Source organism: Hevea brasiliensis, chromosome 5 (assembly GCF_030052815.1).
Source record: "Hevea brasiliensis isolate MT/VB/25A 57/8 chromosome 5, ASM3005281v1, whole genome shotgun sequence".
NCBI lineage: Eukaryota > Viridiplantae > Streptophyta > Magnoliopsida > Malpighiales > Euphorbiaceae > Hevea > Hevea brasiliensis.
Window position 1 is genome coordinate 15,212,288 of NC_079497.1, and position 21,402 is coordinate 15,233,689.

A 21,402-nucleotide genomic window follows, 5' to 3' on the forward strand; every position below is an offset into this window, starting at 1 on the left:
CTTCTTCAAATTCACAATCAATCTCAACCATTTTCTCAATTTCAAAATTCAACAATTCTCAAAATACTGTCAATCAATATCATTCATTCATATTTCCTTAAAGATAAACAATTTGTATACACATCATACTACAATTTATATTCAGAAAATTCAAACTAAAATTTATTATAAATTTTATACAAACTTTGTACAAGCTGCTCAAGAACCATTTTTACATGTCCATACATTTATGTGCAATACATCAAAATAAATATTTACAGCCAGGGTATAAACTATACTCGATAACTTCAAGCTAATAGATCCTCAACCCTCAGCAGCTCAATCTGCTGCTCCTCTAGTCTCTATATCTGCGACAGCAATAACAGCTATTGCTGAGTACTAGAACTCAGTGGTGCACAACATACTAAAATAATCTTTATGCAGAATTTAAATCACATTTATTCAAAAATTGAACTGAGCATGCGAGTTAAACACAAAACATGAATTATGAGATTTTATTCCAAACAATTTCATTTCGAAGTATCATACACATTTCATAAAACTCACAGTTAGTTCATGCCATTCGAAATAAATAGAATCTCAATAGCCAGAGGCTAAAGAGAAATCATATCACAAGGCTAGCTAGCTCAAATATATGGATATCCATTCACATCCTCTTCTACTGGCACACCTCAACACTTCTCCAGAGAAGGAATCAAAATTCGAAACTAATTACCCCCACTAGTCGTGCTAGTGAGGTGTTCAAATATATGGTCATGACACTGTGGTTTCAAAACTTATCTTCATAATTTGCTAAACATTGTCATTTCAAATATACACAATAACTTTCAACAATTTCGATTAAAGCATCATAAATAATGTCTCAATTCACTTTTTCAAATCATTCAAAACAATATGCAAATAATTTACAAAAATTACACGTTGTGCACAAACCTCAAGCGAGTCGCCTCTTGGCCTCGACTCGGTTCCTCGGGTTCTTTCCCGGTATTCATTCCAACTGAAACACACAATTTTACAATGTTTCAGTACTAGAACTTAACATAAACCCAAAATAAATTTAGCTTCACTTTTACCTAGCTCTAACGTGCTAAACTCGACGTTCTTGAAATTTTTGTGTTTCGGGTTACTATTCACTATACTATTCAAGTCAAATTATTAACTTTCTAAGGCTTAATAGGTATGGAAACTCCAACTTCACCCACATACCACATTTTGGTAACTAAATTTGTTGGTTTTGGTCATTTTCTCGAAACTTAGGCCTTTAAAGCAAAATTGCCAATTTTCAATTTTAGAGTCCTAAGTTGCACTGTTTCATCGGTCCTTTTACTGTTGGAATTTGGCAAAACTTTCTTCATAGAAAATGTTCCCTATTGTCTTAAGTTTATTCTCCTTTTTGAATCACTCCAATTGGAGTTTTGTAGCTCAAGTTATAGCCAAAATACAGTTACTGTTCATGCTGCAGAATTTAGTTCTGCAGATTTATTGCTCCAACTTCGTTCAGCAATTTGATCAAGTTAAGTCCATAATTTGGTCTAATTTTCTTCATATGAAATGTTCTACTATGTCTTAGGTTTCCATAGGTTCAAGAATCACATAAATTGGAGTTTTCTAGAGAGAGTTATAGCCATTGAAACTTTACTATTCATATGGCAAATCTGCAGTTCTGCAGATTCAGTGGTTCAACTTTGTTCAGTAATTTGATTGGGTTAATGGCATAATTTGGGTTTGTGTTCTTCATGAAAGTTTTAGGTCTATATCTCATCTAACCACTGGTAAAATTTCAAGTCATTTTGACCTACCTAGCTCGAGTTATGACCAAATAAACAAACACTGTTTATTTGATCAGTTTATACAGGGTAGCCTGCAATTTTCCAATTTTGGTCAATTTGTTCACTAGGTTTTGGTCACTTTTTGGGCATGTTTCCTAAATGAAAATTGTGTCATTTAGTGCCTATTTTCATTCCCAATTTCTCCCATACCAATTGGACTTGTAAAATTCCATTTTTGGTCCCTCAAAGTTGACTTTTGGTCATGGTGCATACCCAATCCGAATTTGACTTTGATTCAAACACTTCTAACACACTTAATTAGGTCACAAATGATCATTTCTCACCTTAAACTATGTCAAAGACATCATTTAGCACTTCTTCACATTTTTGGTCTCTAAACCCTAATGTTCAAAACCCTAATTCATGTCATTTGTTGCATTTGGCTAATTAAACAATTATAAACATGCTCCCTTAACTCAATTAAGCTTCCTAACATGTTTAGCTCAAACAAATTTATACTTTGTCCAACCAAACCCTAGCTGTCCAAAATTCTATATAATCCCTCAACAAATTTTCTTTCCATTTTAAGTTTATTTACAAGCTCAATAAGTTAGAAATGTAAGAATCAAACTCAAATTATCAAATTTGATTACTAACCTTTTATGTAGAATTTTTTTTTTCAAAACTTCTTCCTTTCTTTTTCTTTTTGTTGTCAAGCTCCTTCCCAAGTGACGAGAACAAGTTTTTGTGAAGCAAGTATGGGAGAAGTTAAGGTTTAGTGAGGGTTTCAAAGCTTGAAGACAAGCTTTAATGGAGTTTGCAATGGTGAGGGAGAGAGAGAGTGTGTGAGGGCGGCAAGCTTGGTGGAAGAAGACTTTGATTTTTATTTTTCTTTTCTTTTGTTTTGTTTTTATCCTTATGGAAGACCCAAAAATCCCAATTAAATAAATATATTAAGTATTGTTTTTATGGCATCATGCATGAAGTCATGCATGATGTCATCACCTTTTAACTTTTCTATTTTCTTTTTTTTTTCTATTTATTTTTTTTATTAGTTCTTTAATTTAATTCTAGATTCTGAAATTTTCTTTTCTCCGATTTTATTTGACAGTTAGGTCAGGAGTCAGCTCTCGGGGTCAATTGATCAAATTGCCCCTCGCCGGTTCTTCCCGGTTTGCAAATAATCCAATATTTCTTTCGGCTCCCTGACCTAATTATTTGACTGGCTTAACAGTTATTTTTCATAATTTTCTCTTGTCCACTGTGTTTATAAAGGTCCTAAGGACCGCGGCGTCACATTTTATGGTTCTAAATTTGAGTTTAAAACAACTTCGCAGTCGTTCCCGATAAGGTCACCTATCGCTGTGACTATCGGCTCGTTTAACTTCTTATGTTCTATTTTTCTTATTTATACTTAACTAATTGGACATTACTAATTATTTGTGTTTATAGGTTATCTAGTTGTCTTAAGTATGGTTCTAATCTCCTTAATTGTTCGGACCGACTCCGGTCACCGGAACAGTGAAATATACCAGGCTATACAAATAGGGGTGTTACACCTACACTATTTATTCAATCAAATTCATATATTATCATCACAAACCCTAGCTGGGAAAATTTTTCCTCTAGTTCTCCAACAATTATTTTGTTTTAATTTTAAGTTAATTTCTAAGCTACTTGAACAAAAAACATAGAGATTAAACTAAGAAATGGAAGTTTGCTCACTAACCTCAACCTTTGATTTTCAATCTTCAATTCCCTTTTTCTTTTCTTCTTTCTTTCTTACTCAAGCTTCTTTTCAAGACTAAAAGACAAGGTTTAATTAAGGGGACTATGGGATTTATGGCTAGATCAAGGAGTTCTTCAAGCTCAAAATGAGCTTTAATGGAGAAAAGTGAGGGTGAGGGAGAGAGAGATATGGGATGGGAAACTTGAGGAAGACACTCTTTTTTTTTTCTTTTCTTTTCTTTTTTCTTTTTATGTCTTTAGGAAGATGACAAATTTAAATTAAATAAATTTTAATTATAATAATTATTGCATCATGCATGAAGTCATGCATGATGTCATCACTTTTTACTTTTCCATTTTCTTTTTTTTTATTTTTTTTATTTTTTTATTAGTTCTTTAATTTAATTCCTGATTCTGAAATTTTCTTTTCTCCAATTTAATTTGACAGTTAGGTCAGGAGTTAGCTCTCGGGGTCAATTGACCAAATTGCCCTTCGCCGGTTTGACCCGGTTTGAAAATAATTCAATATTTCTTCTGGATCCCTAACCTAATTATTTGACTGGCTTAACAATTCTTTTCCATGATTTTCTCTTTTTCACTGTGTTCGCAATAGTCTTAAGGACTGCGATGTCACATTTTACTGTTCAAAATTTGAGTTTAAATCGACTTTGCAATCCTTCCCGAGAAAGTCACCCATCGCTATGACTCTTTGCTCATTTAACTTCTTATGTTCTGTTTTTCTTATTTATACTTAACTAATTGATAATTACCAATTATTTGTGTTTAGGGCTTATCTAGTTGTCTTAGATGTGGTTATAATCCCCTTAATTGTCCGGACCGACACTGGTTACCGAAATAGTGAAATATACCAGGCTATACAAATAGGGGTGTTACAATTCTCCCCCCCTTAAAATAAATTTCGTCTCGAAATTTTACCTGGTATCAATCTCTAAACAGCTATGGGTGCTGTCTCCTCATGTCCTCCTCTAGTTACCAAGTAGCTTCTTGGTTCGAATGATGGTTCCATAACATTTTCACTAATGGTATCTGCTTGTTCTGTAGCTGCTTCACCTCATAAGCTAGAATCTCTATGGGTTCTTCTTCATATATGAGGTCTGGATTTACTTTAATTTCTTCCACTGGTAGTACATGAGATGGGTCTGATCGATACCTCCTCAACATAGACACATGGAAGACATTATGTATCTTCTCCAACTTTGGAGGTAGTGCCAACCGATATGCCAAAGGACCCACTCTTTCCAGAACCTCATATGGCCTAATGAAACAAGGACTCAGTTTCCCCTTTTTGCCAAATCTCATAATTTTCTTCTAAGGAGAAACCTTGAGGAATATTTTCTCACCCACTGTGTACTCAATATCCCTTCTCTTCAAATCAATATAGGACTTCTGACGGTCTGATGCAGTCTTAAGTCAATCTTTGATCACCCTGATCTTCTCCTCGGTTTGCTGAACAATTTTGGGCCCAATCATCTTCCTTTCACCTACTTCATCCCAACACAATGGGGTTCTACATTTTTTGTCATACAAAGCTTCATATGGAGGCATTCCAATGCTTGATTGGTAGCTGTTGTTGTAAGCAAACTCAATCAAAGGCAAGTGTGTGTCCCAACTGCCCTAAAATGTAATCACACAAGACCGTAGCATGTCCTCCAAGATCTAAATTACCCTTTTAGACTGGCCATCTGTCTGTGGGTGGAATGCCGTACTGAAGTTCAATCTAGTTCCTAGGGCTCTCTGAAGACTACCCCAGAATCTAGAAGTGAACCTAGGATCTCTGTCTGATACGATGGATACTGGCACTCCATGTAGTCTCACAATCTCATCAATGTACAACTTGGCCAATCTTTCTAAACTGTAGTCCATTCGAACTGGCAGAAAATGAGCAGACTTGGTTAGTTTGTCAACAATGACCCAAACTGCATCATGACTCTTGTGTGTCCTCGGAAGTCCCATAACAAAATCCATTATTATTCTCTCCCATTTCCATTCTGGTACTGGTAGTGGATGTAACAAACCAGTTGGTACTTGATACTCTGCCTTCACTTGCTGACAAGTTAGGCATTTGGAAACAAACTCTGCCACATCTCTTTTCTTACCCATCCAGCAGTAATGCTCCTTTAGCCCTCTATACATTTTTGTGCCACCAGGGTGCATGGTAAAAGGAGACTCATGTGCTTTCTTCAAAATGATCTGCCTCAAATCAACATCATTAGGAACACACATTCTGCCTTGCTGTAGCAGTAGACCATCATCTCTAACTAACAACTCAAGTTTCTTGCCCTGCCTGACTTCTTCCAATAGCTTCTGATACCTTTCATCATTCTGAGCAACCATTCTGATCTGATCAATCAACACTGGCTGTACATGCCATGCAACTGTTGTCTGCCCCTCATCATTTATCTCTAAGCTGGCATGTAATAATCTCAACTCATGTACCATAGACAAAGGAGTAACCAGTAGACTTACCATAGTCTTGCGACTTAAGGCGTCAGCCACAATATTAGCTTTCCCTGGCTGATAGTCTATCAGACAATCATAGTCTTTTATCAACTCTAACCATCTCCTCTGTCTCAAATTCAACTCTTTCTGGGTGCCCAAATACTTCAAACTCTTATGATCTGTGTAGAAGTAACACTTTTCCCCATACAAATAGTGTCTCCAGATCTTAAGAGCAAACACTATAGCTACAAGCTCCAAGTCATGTGTCGGATAGTTCCTCTCATGCGGTTTTAGCTGGCGTGATGCATAGGCAATTACATTTCGATCTTGCATTAGTAGACAGCCTAACCCATTGTGAGAAGCATCACTATAAACTGTATATTCTTTACCCGGAGTAGGTAAAGTCAGGACTGGAGCTTCACTCAAACATTTCTTCAATTCATCAAAACTCTATTGGCATTTATCCGTCCACTGAAATTTCACATCTTTGTGAAGTAATTTGGTTAATGGAGATGCCAACATGGAGAATCCCTTCACAAATCGACAGTAGTATCCAGCTAAACCCAGAAAATTGTGAATCTCTGTGATATTTCTGGGTGGCCTCCAATTAAGGACAGCTTCTATCTTACTTGGATCTACCTTGATGCCCTCTACTGATACTACATGCCCCAAGAAAGATATTTCTTTCAACTAAAATTCACATTTCGACAATTTGGCGTATAGCTGTTTCTCCCTCAAAGTCTGTAGTACAATCCGCAGATGTCTATCATGCTCTTCTGCACTCCTCGAATAGATCAATATATCATCTATGAATACCACAACAAACTAGTCGAGGTATGGTCAGAAGATAGTGTTCATCAGATCTATAAAAGCAGCCGGAGTATTAGTTAACCCGAATGGCATGACCAAGAACTCATAATGGCCATAGCGGGTTCTGAAGGCAGTTTTAGGAATACTCTGCTCTTGTACTTTCAGCTGATAATAACCTGATCTCAGGTCAATTTTGGAGAACACAACTACACCCCTCAACTAATCAAACAAGTCATCAATGCAAGGCAATGGATATCTATTCTTTATTTTCACCTTATTCAACTGCCGATAGTCAATACATAAGCGAAGAGTACCATCTTTCTTCTTAACAAATAACACTGGCGCTCCCCAAGGTGACACACTAGGGCGGATAAAACCCTTATCAAGCAGCTCTTGCAATTGCACTTTCAACTCTTTCAATTCTACAGGTGCCATTCTATATGGTGTTATAGAGATTGGGTCCACACCAGGCATAACATCAATCGTAAACTGTACTTCTCTTTCTGGAGATAATCCTAGCAATCATCAGGAAACACATCCGAAAAGTCACATACAGTAGGGATGTCCCTCAGTGCTAGACTCCCCACTTGGGTGTCTATCACATATGCCAAGTATGCTTCACACCCTTTTCTGATTATCCTTCTGGCTAGTGCAGCCAAAATGATGTTTGATGGCAATAAGTGCCTCTCCCCATGTATTACTATATCACCGTATAGAGGGAAACCAAAAGTGACTGTCTTCAGTCTACAGTCAATCATGGCGTGATGCCTGGCTAACCAATCCATGCCCAAAATAATATCATATTCTCTAAAGGGCATTTCAATCAAATCTGATAGAAAAACATGTCCTTGGATCACTAAAGGACAGTCTCTATAGATTCTGTTGATTCAAACCTCTTATCCTAACGGACTAGTTGCTAGCACTTCAAAACTCATTTTGACACACGGAACAACAAGTGAACTGACTATGCTAGCACTAACATACGAGTGGGTTGAACCCGGATCAAATAACACAAATACATCTTGATTAGAGATAGAGAATGTACTAGCTACAACATCGGAAGTCTCAGCCTCTTCTCACTATCTCATCGTATAAACCTTGGCTGAAGCACTTCCTTGTGCTGACTGACCAACAGTGCCCTGACTGCTAGAAGCAGTGCCTCTACCTTTGCCTCTTTCTCTGCCAACCGGTTGTGAACCTCTAGAAGCAGGACTCTGAATAGATCCTTCTGCAGTCATAGGAGCTGGACCAAATCTAGGAGCACTAGTGCAATCTTTAGCAAGATGGCCCTTGCCTCCACAGTTAAAGTAGGCTCTTGTTGCCCAATAGCATTCTCCCCCATGAATCTTGCCACAAGTCTCATAGGGGCAGGGAGGTTGTGAACCCCTGCTCGATTGTTGACCAAACCTAGGGGGTCTCTATCCAGAGAATCGGCCCCTTCCAAACCTTCCACCTCGACCTCTGCTAGGTCCATCAAATTTTTTCCTCTTCCTAGAATTACCACTAGGACTTGGCTCTACTGACTTTTCCCCCTTATCTTTCTTTGATTTCTCAGCTTTCTCTAATTTTTCTTTTGCTGGGGTCGCTTCTGATTCAATTTTTTTTCAACTCAAGTGCCTGAGAGATGAGCTCTGAGAAATTATTATGTCTGAATCTCACAACTTGCATCCGTAGGCTGGGCTTCAAACCTGTCTCAAATCTCTTGCACCTTTCCTTGCTAGTAGAAAGGAGACTCCCAGCATAGTGGCTTAAGTGGGAGAACTCCCTCTCATATTCTGTCACTGTTCTGTTGCCTTGCTTCAGACTTAAAAATTCTTGCAATTTCTGATCAATATATGCATCTGGGGCATATTTCTGTCTGAACTCTCTGATGAAGTCATCCCAGGTCAGTACTGGTGGTTCTGCCAAGCTGTAGGGGATGGTCTTCCACCAATCATACGCATCCCCATACAGTAGTGACACGAAGTATTCAAACTTCAGTTCATCTTGGCAATGCAATTTCTTAAATACTCTGTCCATCCTCTCTAGCCACTGCTTTGCCTCTAAAGGGTCTACTGTACCCTTAAATTCCGTAGCCCCATACTTCAACAATTTGTCATACTGTCTAACTGGAGCTTGAGGTTGCACCACAGCAGTCTGGTGTGGAGCTTGAGCAGGCATACCCCTAGCCATTTGTTGGAATATTGCAGCCATCTGCTGTGCGAACTGTGCAGGAAACTACGACATTTGTGGGGCTGGTGCCACTGAACCACTTACATTTTGTAGAGCTGGGGCTTCCTCTTGTGCCTCAGCTTCAACAGATTGCTCAACTGAGCAATCCCCTTCTTCCATATCAGTCTGAAGTAGGATATCTCCTAAACAAATAACACAAGGAGATTTCCCTCTGTTAGTTCATATTTATGATGTAATGCACTGTATGTAACAAATAAGGACATTGAGCAGTTGTACTTAGCAAAGAAAAGACACAAATTCACAAGTTAAAACATACTTCAAAAATTTGCTCTGATACCACTAAAACATGTCACACCTTACTCCTCTGTAAGGCATAACATGATCCCGTAGAATACTTAATGAACTACCGAACTTCACCTACCGATAACTCATTAAGTACCCTACAAGGGATTTTAAAACAAAATTCTTACTTTTATAAGTGGTGAGCATTTTCTAATAGGTATTAAAATCATTTATTCGAAGATTTAAAACTAGTAAAAATTTTTATCCCATTTTATTTTTTTGTAAATTTTATAAAAATTTCGGCAGAGTGCCGCCTGTATTTTGAGAAAACAGTTCTTTAAATACCTGAAAAAAAAAACACTTTCAATAATTTATCTTAACAAGTTCTTCAATTTCACAACCATCCCAACACATTTCAATATCATTTTTCAATTTCCAAAATTCAATAATCATCAAAATACTATTACTCAATTTCATTCAAATTAAACAAAATACTTCCATCCATTTTTCATTAAAGAGAAAACAATTTATATACATCATTACAAAAATTTACATTATGAAAAATCCAAACTAAAATTTAATATAGGCTTTATACAACTTTATACAACTGCTCATAACCAATTTTACATGTCCATACAGTTTCATACATTACATACATCAAAATAAATTTTTACAATTAGGGTATAAAATATACCCGATAACTTCAAAGCAGTTCGCTCCACAATCCTCAGCAGCTCACTCTGCTGCTACTCTAGTCTCTATATCTGCGATAGCAATAACAACCATCGCTGAGTACTAGGACAAATATAATCTCAATAGCCGGAGGCTAAGAAGAAGTCACATCACAAGGCTAGCTAGCTCAAATATATGGGAACCCATTCTTTTTCTTCTTCTACTGGCATACACCTTAACACTTCAGCCAGAGAATGAATCAAAATTCGAAACTGATTACCTCCACTAGTCATGCTAGTGAGGTGTTCAAATATATGGTCATGACACTGTGATTTCAAAACTTATCTTAACAATTTACTAAACATTCATTGCCATTTCAAATATACACAAATAAACTTTCAACAATTCAAAGCAAAAGCATAATACACATTTCATGCACTTTGTAAATGAATTTTAAAGCATGTTGATGTTGTGCACAAACGTTAAGTGAGTCGCCTCTTGGCCTTGACTCGATCCCTCGGGTTCTTTCCTGGTGTTCTTTTCAACTTAAACACACAGTTTCACAGTGTTTCAGTATCATAACTTATCATAAATCCAAAATAAATTCAAATTTACTTATACTTAGCTTTAATATGCTAAAATTGATATTCTTTAAAATTTGTGTTTTGGGGTTACTATTTATGACACTATTCAAGTCAATTTGTTGACTTTCTAAGGCTTAATAGGTATGGAAATTCCAACTTCACCCACATACCACATTTTGATTACTAAATTTGTTAGTTTTGGTTGTTTACTCAAATTCTAAGTCTTTTAGGTAAATTTGCAAATTTTTAGTTTTTGGTATTTTATGTTGTACTGTTCCATTGGTCATTTTACTGTTGGAATTTGACAAAATTTTTTTCAAATGTTCCCTATTGTCTTAACTTTATTCTCCTTTTTGAATCACTCCAATTGGAGTTTTGTAGCTCAAGTTATAGCCATTTGAATCATAGTTACCGGATTAGACTTAACCCAGATTTCTAGGCACCAAACTGGTTCTAGCAGTTTTAGGTCACCAATTTTGGGTGGCCAAATGACTTGGTTAAGGGCATAATTTGGGTTTGTGTTCTTCATGAAAGTTTTAGGTCTATATCTTAACTTTCCACTGATAAAATTTCAGGTAATTTAGACCTGTCTAGCCCAAGTTATGGCCAAATGAACAAACACTGTTCATTTAGTCATTTTTGTACAGGTAAGATTGCCTAAGTCAGGATTTGGTCAATTTATTCACTAGGTTTTGGTCACTTTTTAGGCATGATTCCTGATGAAAAAAGTTCCATTTTGTATCTATTTTCATTCCCAATTGGCCTCACACCAATTGGACTTGTAAATTTTCAGTTTTGGTCCCTGAAAGGGACCTTGGTCCTGCTACTTGCAGAATGATCCTAAGCAATCCGAATTTGCATTTGGTTCCAACACTTCTAACATACTCTAATTGGTCCCAAATGACCATTTCTCACCTCAAACCAAGTCCAACACACCATTTAACATATTCTCACATTTTTGTCTTCCAAACCCTAGGTGTCAAACTCTAATTCACCTATTTGTTGTATTTAACTAATTTCAAGAATACTAGCATTACTTCTATACTAATTCAAGCTTACCTACACTATTTATTCAATCAAATTCATATATTATCATCACAAACCCTAGCTGGCCGAATTTTTCTTCTAGTTTTCCAACAATTATTTTCTTTTAATTTTAAGTTAATTTCTAAGCTACTTGAACAAAAAACATAGAGATTAAACTAAGAAATGGAAGTTTGCTCACTAACCTCAACCTTTGATTTTCAATCTTCAATTCCCTTCTTCTTTTCTTCTTTTTTTCTTGCTCAAGCTTCTTTTCAAGACTAAAAGACAAGGTTTAATTAAGGGGACTATGGGATTTATGGCTAGATCAAGGAGTTCTTTAAGCTCAAAATGAGCTTTAATGGAGAAAAGTGAGGGTGAGGGAGAGAGAGATATGGGGCGGCAAACTTGAGGAAGACACTCTTTTTTTTTTTTTCTTTTCTTTTCTTTTTCTTTTTATGTCTTTAGGAAGACCACAAATTTAAATTAAATAAATTTTAATTATAATAATTATTGCATCATGCATGAAGTCATGCATGATGTCATCACTTTTTACTTTTTCATTTTCTTTTTTTTTATTTTTTTTATTTTTCTATTAGTTCTTTAATTTAATTCCCGATTCTGAAATTTTCTTTTCTCTGATTTTATTTGACAGTTAGGTCAGGAGTTAGCTCTCGGGGTCAATTGACCAAATTGCCCATCGCCGGTTCGACTCGATTTGAAAATAATTCAATATTTCTTCTGGATCCCTGACCTAATTATTTGACTGGCTTAACAATTCTTTTTCATGATTTTCTCTTTTCCACTGTGTTCACAATAGTCCTAAGGACCGCGGCGTCACATTTTACGGTTCGAAATTTGAGTTTAAATCGACTTCGCAATCCTTCCCAAGAAGGTCACCCATCGCTGTGACTCTCTGCTCGTTTAACTTCTTATGTTCTGTTTTTCTTATTTATACTTAACTAATTGACAATTATCAATTATTTGTGTTTAGGGCTTATCTAGTTGTCTTAGATGTGGTTTTAATCCCCTTAATTGTCCGGACCAACGCCAGTCACCGGAATAGTGAAATATACCAGCCTATACAAATAGGGGTGTTACATGTTTGGTCTCTTCAGCAATTTCCTTTTCTTCTGTTCATCTTCATTATTGTTACCACTTTCAAAGCATCGTTTGCCACAGACCCTTCTCTTGATTTCATTCATGCTTCCAGAGGACTTCTCATGAAGAAATAAAGACGAATGAGAAAGAGGTTTCTTGTCTTGGCGTTGTCCATGGCCCCTGCTTTTCTTGGGCACAGATGCAGCAAGTCGGTCATCATGCTTGCTCATGGCTTCAGCTCTTACTTGTTGCACAAAAGCAATCAGAATACTTTCTTCCACTAACTTGATCGCAACCACCATTTTGTCGAAACACCCACCATCATCATTGGCATCAAGAACTCTGCCCATCTTTATTTCTCTCTTCTCTAGCAAAAAAATATTTCTACACATTTCAACAAGCACATACCTATATATAGTTTATGACTTTAATTAATCCTTGTTCTAGGAGGAGTAGTTTAGGATAAATCCTTGTTGTAGTGGGTTTCAGCTAACTACATTCTATCTCTCTCGTTATTGATAGGAAAAAGTGTAATTAATGATACCCTAGTTATTGAATGGTTCAAACAGTAATTTTACTCTCTTAAAATCCCTTCAAGATTGGTATCTGTTGATATCTTTCATTAATTTTCTTTTCATTAATTAATTATTTGTTATATCTTTCATCTGTTGATATCATTTATCTGTTAATATCCTTCATTACTTCATTTGCAATAATCTTGCTCTGCTTCAGAATCTTGAATGCTCAGAATAGGCTTATGTCTAACTCCTTTGCCAATAGCTGACATTAATTTTTCATTATCTCTAATTTATTAATAGTTATTATTTTAGTTGACAACGTTAATTTTTAATATGTCGAATTTATTAGTAGTTACTTTTGTTTTATATTTAAAATTATAGGATTTTTTAAATAATTTAAGTTTGATCATGATAATGTGTTTATTCTCAAATTTTAGTTTTCTAATTTCTAAATTATTGTACTATAAAAATTTTGATATCTTCAATTTTTTTATATATTTTTTTGGTATTAAAAATTTTATATAATTTTTATTATAAGTGTCATAATTATTTTTGAAAACCAATAAAAATAAAGTATAGATGAGTTTATAGGCCCTATCTATAATTTATAATAAAGTATAAATTATATGATATACCGTTATTAGCAATTTTACATATCAAAAATAATAATTAGATATAACATAAATCAACTCTAATAAGTTATTAGTTATTAGTTAATAACAACAACAACAATCGATCATTAGTTAATCTTAATATTAGGAAGGTATAAAATTTATAATTTAATTAATTTTAATATAATCTATATATAATTATATAATTAATTTTAAAAATTAACAACAATGATAATAAAAATATTTATATTTAAATATAATAATAATAATGATAATAATAATAATAATTAAATATTAACAATAAATATTTACTAATTATTAAAAAAATATATAGTTACTTTATTATTAAAATTTCTATTAAATAATTTATCAATATGATTTTAATAATTATCCACATGTAATGCAGGAATTGAATTAGTATTGAGATAAAGCTGAATGGTAGAAGGATGAATACAACTTATTAATTTAAAATTAAAAACCTAATGATAGTCCTAATGATATAATCATTAATTTGAAATTTATTATTAATGATAAGGATAATGAAATGGATATAGAGAATTTAAAAGCCTAATAATTCTCGCTGTGCCTCTATTATTACAATAATGAGTAAAATATCAAATTATTAGGATGGTATATAATTTATAATAATTTAATTAATCTTAATTATAATTAATTTTTTATAATGATGTTTAAAATTAATGACAGTTATATGACAAGTCAGTTCAACAAGAGTTGAGTGCCTCTTCATCACAATTGTCACCCTGTACGTGTCTTTTTCTTATTTTGCGCACAATGCTAATTTTAGAACTGATCAATATGGGAAGAGTAAGAACATTGTTTGCCATTTTTACAACGCACAAACAGGAATCTTGTTTCAGACTAAATTAGTTTCCTGCCAAATTTCAAATTCACAAATACTAATGCTAATAAAGGGAAGATTGGTTCTTATTCACCAAGGCCTTATTTACCACAGGTCACACATGATAGTGGAACTGAAATAGCAGTTCATCAAGCTTCGTCTGAATCCAATGCTTCTGCTGTGAATGGTTCAGCAGTAGTTCAACCTCTAGATTATCTTACTCCACCACCATGCAACAACTACCAAAAGTTTTCTAGTCTTAATTGCAATTCTGCTAGAAACTCAATCACTGTTAGTGAAGTGCACAGGAAGCTGGTTAGCCAAGATAATATTTTTTCAGAGGCAATACTATCAATATATTTTAAATCCACCAAGTATAGCTCCATGGATCATAACAGCTTCAAATTGCCAATAACATAATTATAAATGACATATAGTAATAATTAAATTTAAAAAAAATATATTTACTAAAAATATTAAGTATAATTAATATGGAAGGATGACTACCATCCTCTGAATCTGTAAGAGCTTAAGGCGTCATGGCACTAAGAGTATAAGCTACAACTTTTGTTCTTTCAAAAGGAGTTGCAAGTTTACCGGGACCTTTAATTTCAACCTTCCCAGAGGCTGTAGCTAACAAGAAATCTGTGCATTTACAGAACTGATAGTCCATACCCCATTAATACTCCATTCCTGCATTAAATGCAACTCAACTGGTTATTCTGAAATTACCAAAATAATTTATGTTCTGAGAAGTTGTTACAGTTGTTGACTGGCTGTCTTGTGAAGTGAACAAATCCCTTGGCTGTGACATGGATTTGTCTTAGGGATGATATGGGGAGTTCAAAATTTGGAGGGATACAGGTAGAAAGTAGATGTATTGTGCCACCACACATAGGGAGATACCAGGAGAGATTAAAACTTTTAAACAACAGCTCTATATCTTCTAACAGCATTTTCATTGACTTACTCTTGGAGCATATTTTGCCTAAATATCAAGAGCAGAAGGATCTTCATAATTTTATCCAACTTCATAATTTTATCAAGAGCTGAAACCAAGAGAAACAAAAGTAATGTTTAGAAACCAGGGATATACAAGTTGATGGACTTTAATCATACTCTACAGAATAATTGTTGGATTTAGATGGTTTATCATAACAAACGAATGATTAAAACATCAAACTAAAACTCAATTTGTCTTAAGTATCATTAAAAAAATTCTCAGAACCAATAAATTCTCAAAACAAACATCAAATATGTTTAACTGTAGAAATTTAATATAACTAGCAAGGAGCAAGATAAAAACACTTATTAATTACCCATTAATTTGCTTTATCTTGAATAGAAATAACTATTACAGCACTCCAACTCTAAACTAGCAAATTATAATGTAGTTCCAGGATCAACATAGTACTATGGCTTGTATTTGCACCATCCCTATTCTCCCCTTTACTGCCACTACTGCTCCTCAAGCTTAAACAGTGCCAACCACAGATCTCCATTATGCCTAAAAGGCCACAGCTACACCATTGTTGTTTCTCAGTATGCTAACGATCTATTGGTCACGGATAACAATCAGTTGTTGATTCATCAGTTCAAGGGGGAGCTGAAAAGAAGTTTTGAGATGAATGATTTGGGGAAAATGTTTTATTTTCTTGGTATGGAAATCCTGCTCCTTCATCAAGGAATCTTCATGTGCCAAAGGAAATATGCAATTGAAATTTTAAAGAAGTTTGGGATGGAAAATTGTAAGACAGTAAGTACTCCAGCTGTGCAAGGTGAAAAGCTTAGCAAAAGTGATGAAGCAAGGAAGATTGATGCAAGTCTTTACAGGAGTCTTATTGGATGCCTACTATATCTGTCAGCTACCAAACCAGATATTATGTAACACCCTCACTGTAGCAACTCCATACATTCTACTGTTCTGGTGACCGGTGTCGGTCCGGACAGCTAGAACGTCTGGAAAAATATTTAAACTAAAGTGAGGAATCATAATTAACTCAAATGTTAATAAGAAAAATTTTAGAAATAAAATACAACCAAGTTAAATGAGCCAGTGCCCTAGCGATGGGTAACCCAATGTTAAGTTGCGGTTCTCTCAATTAGGAGCTCTAGACCTAGGAGAAAATTCACAAAATAATTTTTGGGACTCCAGAGAATAGTCATTGAGGTTTCTATGGTATTAGAATGCCAAGAAAATGCTTAAAAATTTTTTTCAATCGGTACAGACAATTTTGGTTTGTTAAGCTAAACGGAGGGCATTTTGGTCATTTCGCCTTCAGAGGTGATTTTTGGCCGACTTGTCCAGTTAAGTAAATAATTTATATGACATAAAATGTGAATAAATATTGTTAAAAATTTAATTGAAATTAAGTAGATAAGAAAAGGAAAGAAAATGAAAGAAATTGAAATTATGATATCATTATGATGTCATTAAAATCCTCCCACCCAATCAAATTTTGACACATGGCACTAACTTATTTAAAATAACTTAATGGACAGAAAAAAGAAAGAAAAAAATTAGTTGCTTTCTTCAACCTTCCCTTTGGCCGAACCATACCCATCCATTGTCCTCCATTGCCAAGTTTTCAAAGCTTGGTTTCCTTGGTTTTTCTTCAACTAAACCCTAAATTCCCAACACAAAAACTTGATAGTTCATCTTAGTGAAGCTGTTGGGAGCAAAAAGAAGTGAAAAAGAAGAGCTCTTACAAGATTGGAATTAACTCCATTCAAGGTTAGTGACCAAACTTCATGTTTCTCTTTAGTTTCATGTTGAGGGAGTGAGATTAAGTAGAAATCTACAAGAAAATTTAATAAAAATTATGTGTATACCTCCCCCAAAATTTCAGTAGCCTTGTACTTGGTAGGGTTATGAAGTTTTCTTTGAGGTAAAATTTTATGATGGTTGCCCTCAACATTAACTTCATGATTAGGATAATGAAATGCAAGTTAAATGCATGATTAGAGATGATAGAGTTAGGGTTTGTATATAAAATTGAGACTTTGTTCATGTGTTGGTGAATGAAAGTTTAAATGGTCAATTGGTGACCATTTGGCTATGTATGATGAGGAAATGAAGTGAGTTGTGGCTTGGTATTTGAGTTTGGGTGAGCTGCCTTGGCTGACCTGCAGGACTGAGTATGAGTCCAGCAGGTTTGGGCAGTTATAAATGGAGTTGTAGAGTTTCAATTGGTGCAAGGTCAATTGGACATGAAACTAGACACATAATGGTACAACTTTGGTATAGAAACCCTGCCCAGAAAACCAAACCAAATTGACCTAAAAATTACCCCAATCTGGGTGACTTGCATCCTGCCTGGGCAAAATGACTAAATGAACAGTATTTATTCATTTGGTTATAACTCAGTATAGAAAAGTCCAATTGACCTGAAATTTTACTAGCAGAAATCTGAGACATAGACCTACAACTTTCATGAAGAAACCTAACCCAAATTTTGATCATAACATGCTCAAAAATTGACCTGCAATCAGTGCACAAAATACTATAGATTTGGTTATGTCAAGAAAATTCTAGAAGTTTACAATCCGGCCAGTTATGGTGTTTAGGCCATAACTTGAGCTACAAAACTCCAAATGGAGTGATTCAAAAAAAGAAATGTAACTAGACACAATAAGGAATAACTTTCATGAAGACAACTTTGCCAAATTCCTACTGTACAAATGACCAATGGAACAATAAATACAATGCTTGAATTCTGAAAATTTTGAATAACTAACACTAAGCCTAGAAATGGTATTGGCAACCAATACTAACAACTTTAGAATGCAAAATGTGGTATGTTGGGAGTATTAGAACCAATGTACCTATTGTCTATGCAAAAGTCAATATTTTAGTTGACTAATGAAATGAATAGTAACACCTAAACTTAAATTTCAAGAATAGTAGAATGTAAAAGTGTAACATGCCCTAGTACACCTAGCAAGATTGGTTTGAATAGGTTAGCATGCCAACAGGGTTCAGTTAGCAATACTGCACATGACATTATGCCATTATGTGATTTTATGGCTTTTAGCCATTCTCACATTGTATTGATACTTGGCCTTGTGCCTAATATTATTACAGCTTATTAGTTGTTCTGTGCACACTGGGAGATACATATGTGACCGATGGTGTGACTGCCCGAGGTACTTGATACCCAGTGTCAGTTTACCCGTTATCCAAATCGATCCGATCATCGATAAGTTACTTGGGCAACCAAAAATGGAAATTGATAAATTTAATGAAATAATGAATATAACAAATACAAAATAAATAAGACTACAAATAATTATAGAAAAATTATCTGCATAAGACATCAATATATTCACTGCATATTTATTTTTTGTTATTTTTTTTATTATATTATTGGCACCACTAAGCATTATTGCTTAGCACATTGCTTTTTGCCATGCGTAGGTTCTGGAGAGACCGATAGAGAGCCTAGTAGACCATAGACTGGGTGAGACCATCTGCAGCTCTGCATAGTGTCCGTGTCACCTCATCGACTTCAGTGCATTGGTAGGACACTAGGTTTCATTTTGGTATTTTATAATTAACTTTTACTTTTTCATGTGTAATTGAGACTTATGTAATGTATTTTGGTATTAATATAAATAGTGAAAATTGTGTTTATAAATGAAAAAGTGAATATTTATTTATGACTTGCATATAAATATCATATGAAATGAATGAATAAGAAATGGAGTTGTTGTTGAAAAATATTGAGATTTTGTTGATAAATTGGAGTTTGGGAATGATTAAAAATTTTGAAAGTGTTTTTCACAAGTTCTAAAGAACTGTTTTCTCCATTTTTAGCCAGTACTCTGCCGGATTTTCTATAAAATTTGCGAAACCTCAAATAAATTGATGTTTTCCATAAATGACTTAAATAAATTATACTTCACTAAATTGTACTTCATAACTATAATAAAAATAAATAAGGATAAAAATGATTGAAATAAAATAGGGTGTTCCGGTACACTGTGTGACATATCTTACTCAGCTATACTGTAGATGGGTAAGAGGTATTACATTTAGTGGTATTAGAGCACGGTTTAGGCGTTTCTGGACCTAGATTGAGTCCATACCATGCATTGCATTTGTAAGAGTCGATCTGACACTAATGCATATCTGTTTGTCTTTGTTATTTTGAATAGGATATGAAACCCACATCACAGAAGGCAGTTGAGGAGGAAGTGGAGAGTCATGCTCCACCTGCAGCAGCTGAGACTGGGGGTAGGGGAGAACCTGCTCCACCAGCTCTAGTAGAGCCTGCTCAGCCTCCATAGGCCATGTTTCAGCAAATGGCCGAGTTCTTCAGACAAATGGCTGGGGTAATGCCACTACCACCACCACCTCCATAGCATAAATCACATCTGGAAAGATTAAGAAAATTTAGAGCAGTGGATTTCTTTGGCAAAAGAGAAGATGATTCTATTGCAGCCGAAAATTGGTTGAACATAATAGGCAAAGTTTTAAAACAACTCCACTGCACTCCAGAGAAAATTCTAGAAGCTGTTGTATCGCTGTTGCAAGATGATGCCTACCAATGGTGGGATACAGTGTCCAGTGAAGTGCAGCCAGAATTAATAACTTGGGACTTCTTCCTCTCAGAATTCAAGAAGAAATATATGGGTAGTGTATACCTGGAAGAGAGAAGAAGAGAGTTCATTAACCTGAGGCAGAGACAGTTGATAGTGGCAGAGTATGAAAAAGAATTTGTCAGACTGAGTCGCTATGGAAGGGAGATAGTCCCTAATGAGGCCGAAAGGTGTAAAAAATTTGAAGAGGGGCTAAATGACAACATAAAGATAATGATCACTGCCTTGGGAATCATAGACTTCACCAGGTTAGTGAAAGCTGCAATAAAAGTTGAAAAAGTTAGAATAAGTGAGCAGACCAAAAGAGAGAGACAGCAGAAGAGGGGCCTGGGTCAGTCTAGCTCATCTCCTGCACCAAGAAAGAAGTTCAAAGGTTTACCTGCACAGAGTTCAGGTCAACCTCAAAGTCAGGGTCAGTCCCAGGGGCTCAAGCCATAGTTTACCCCTAGGAGAGGTCAGTCCACACCATCAATGGGCAACTCTCCAGGGATGGGGTTCAGGGGACTAGCCCCAGCATCTTCTGCATGTCCGCATTGCCTGAAGTAGCATAAGGGGGAGTGTTGGAGAGTGACGGGTGCTTGCCTAAGGTGTGGGTTGATAGAGCATCAGTTAAGGAACTGTCCACGCAGAACTGCTACAGCTGCTCCAACACAAGCAGATAGACCTACTCCTGCACCTAAAAGGGGTAGGAAATCTGGCAAATTTGAGGTAGTGGGACCATCATAGAGACTTGCATCTGAGCCAGTAGAAAGGCCTGAGGTCAGAGCACCTGCTAGAGCCTTTGCCATAAGAGCTCAGGAGGAGTAAGATGCCCCGGACGTCATCAGGGGTACGTTCGCCCTTTACAATACATCTGTGCATGCATTGGTGGATCCAGAATCTACTCATTCATACATCTGCATCAACTTACCCGTAGAAAGGGGGATACTAGTATGAGAGAGTAACCAAGACATCCTGGTCACTAATACATTGGGCCACAGTATAGTGATGAATAAAGTGTACAATGGCTGCCCATTAAGGATTCAAGGGTATGAATTCTTAGCAGACCTGATTGAGTTACCTTTCTATGAGTTTGACGTGATTTTGGGAATGGACTGGTTGTCACTTCATCAGGCAATGGTTGATTGTAAGTTGAAGAGGATCTCATTAAAAACTCATAAGGGTAATGAGATTACAGTTGTGGGGGAAATGATAGATTTCTTGTCCAATGTC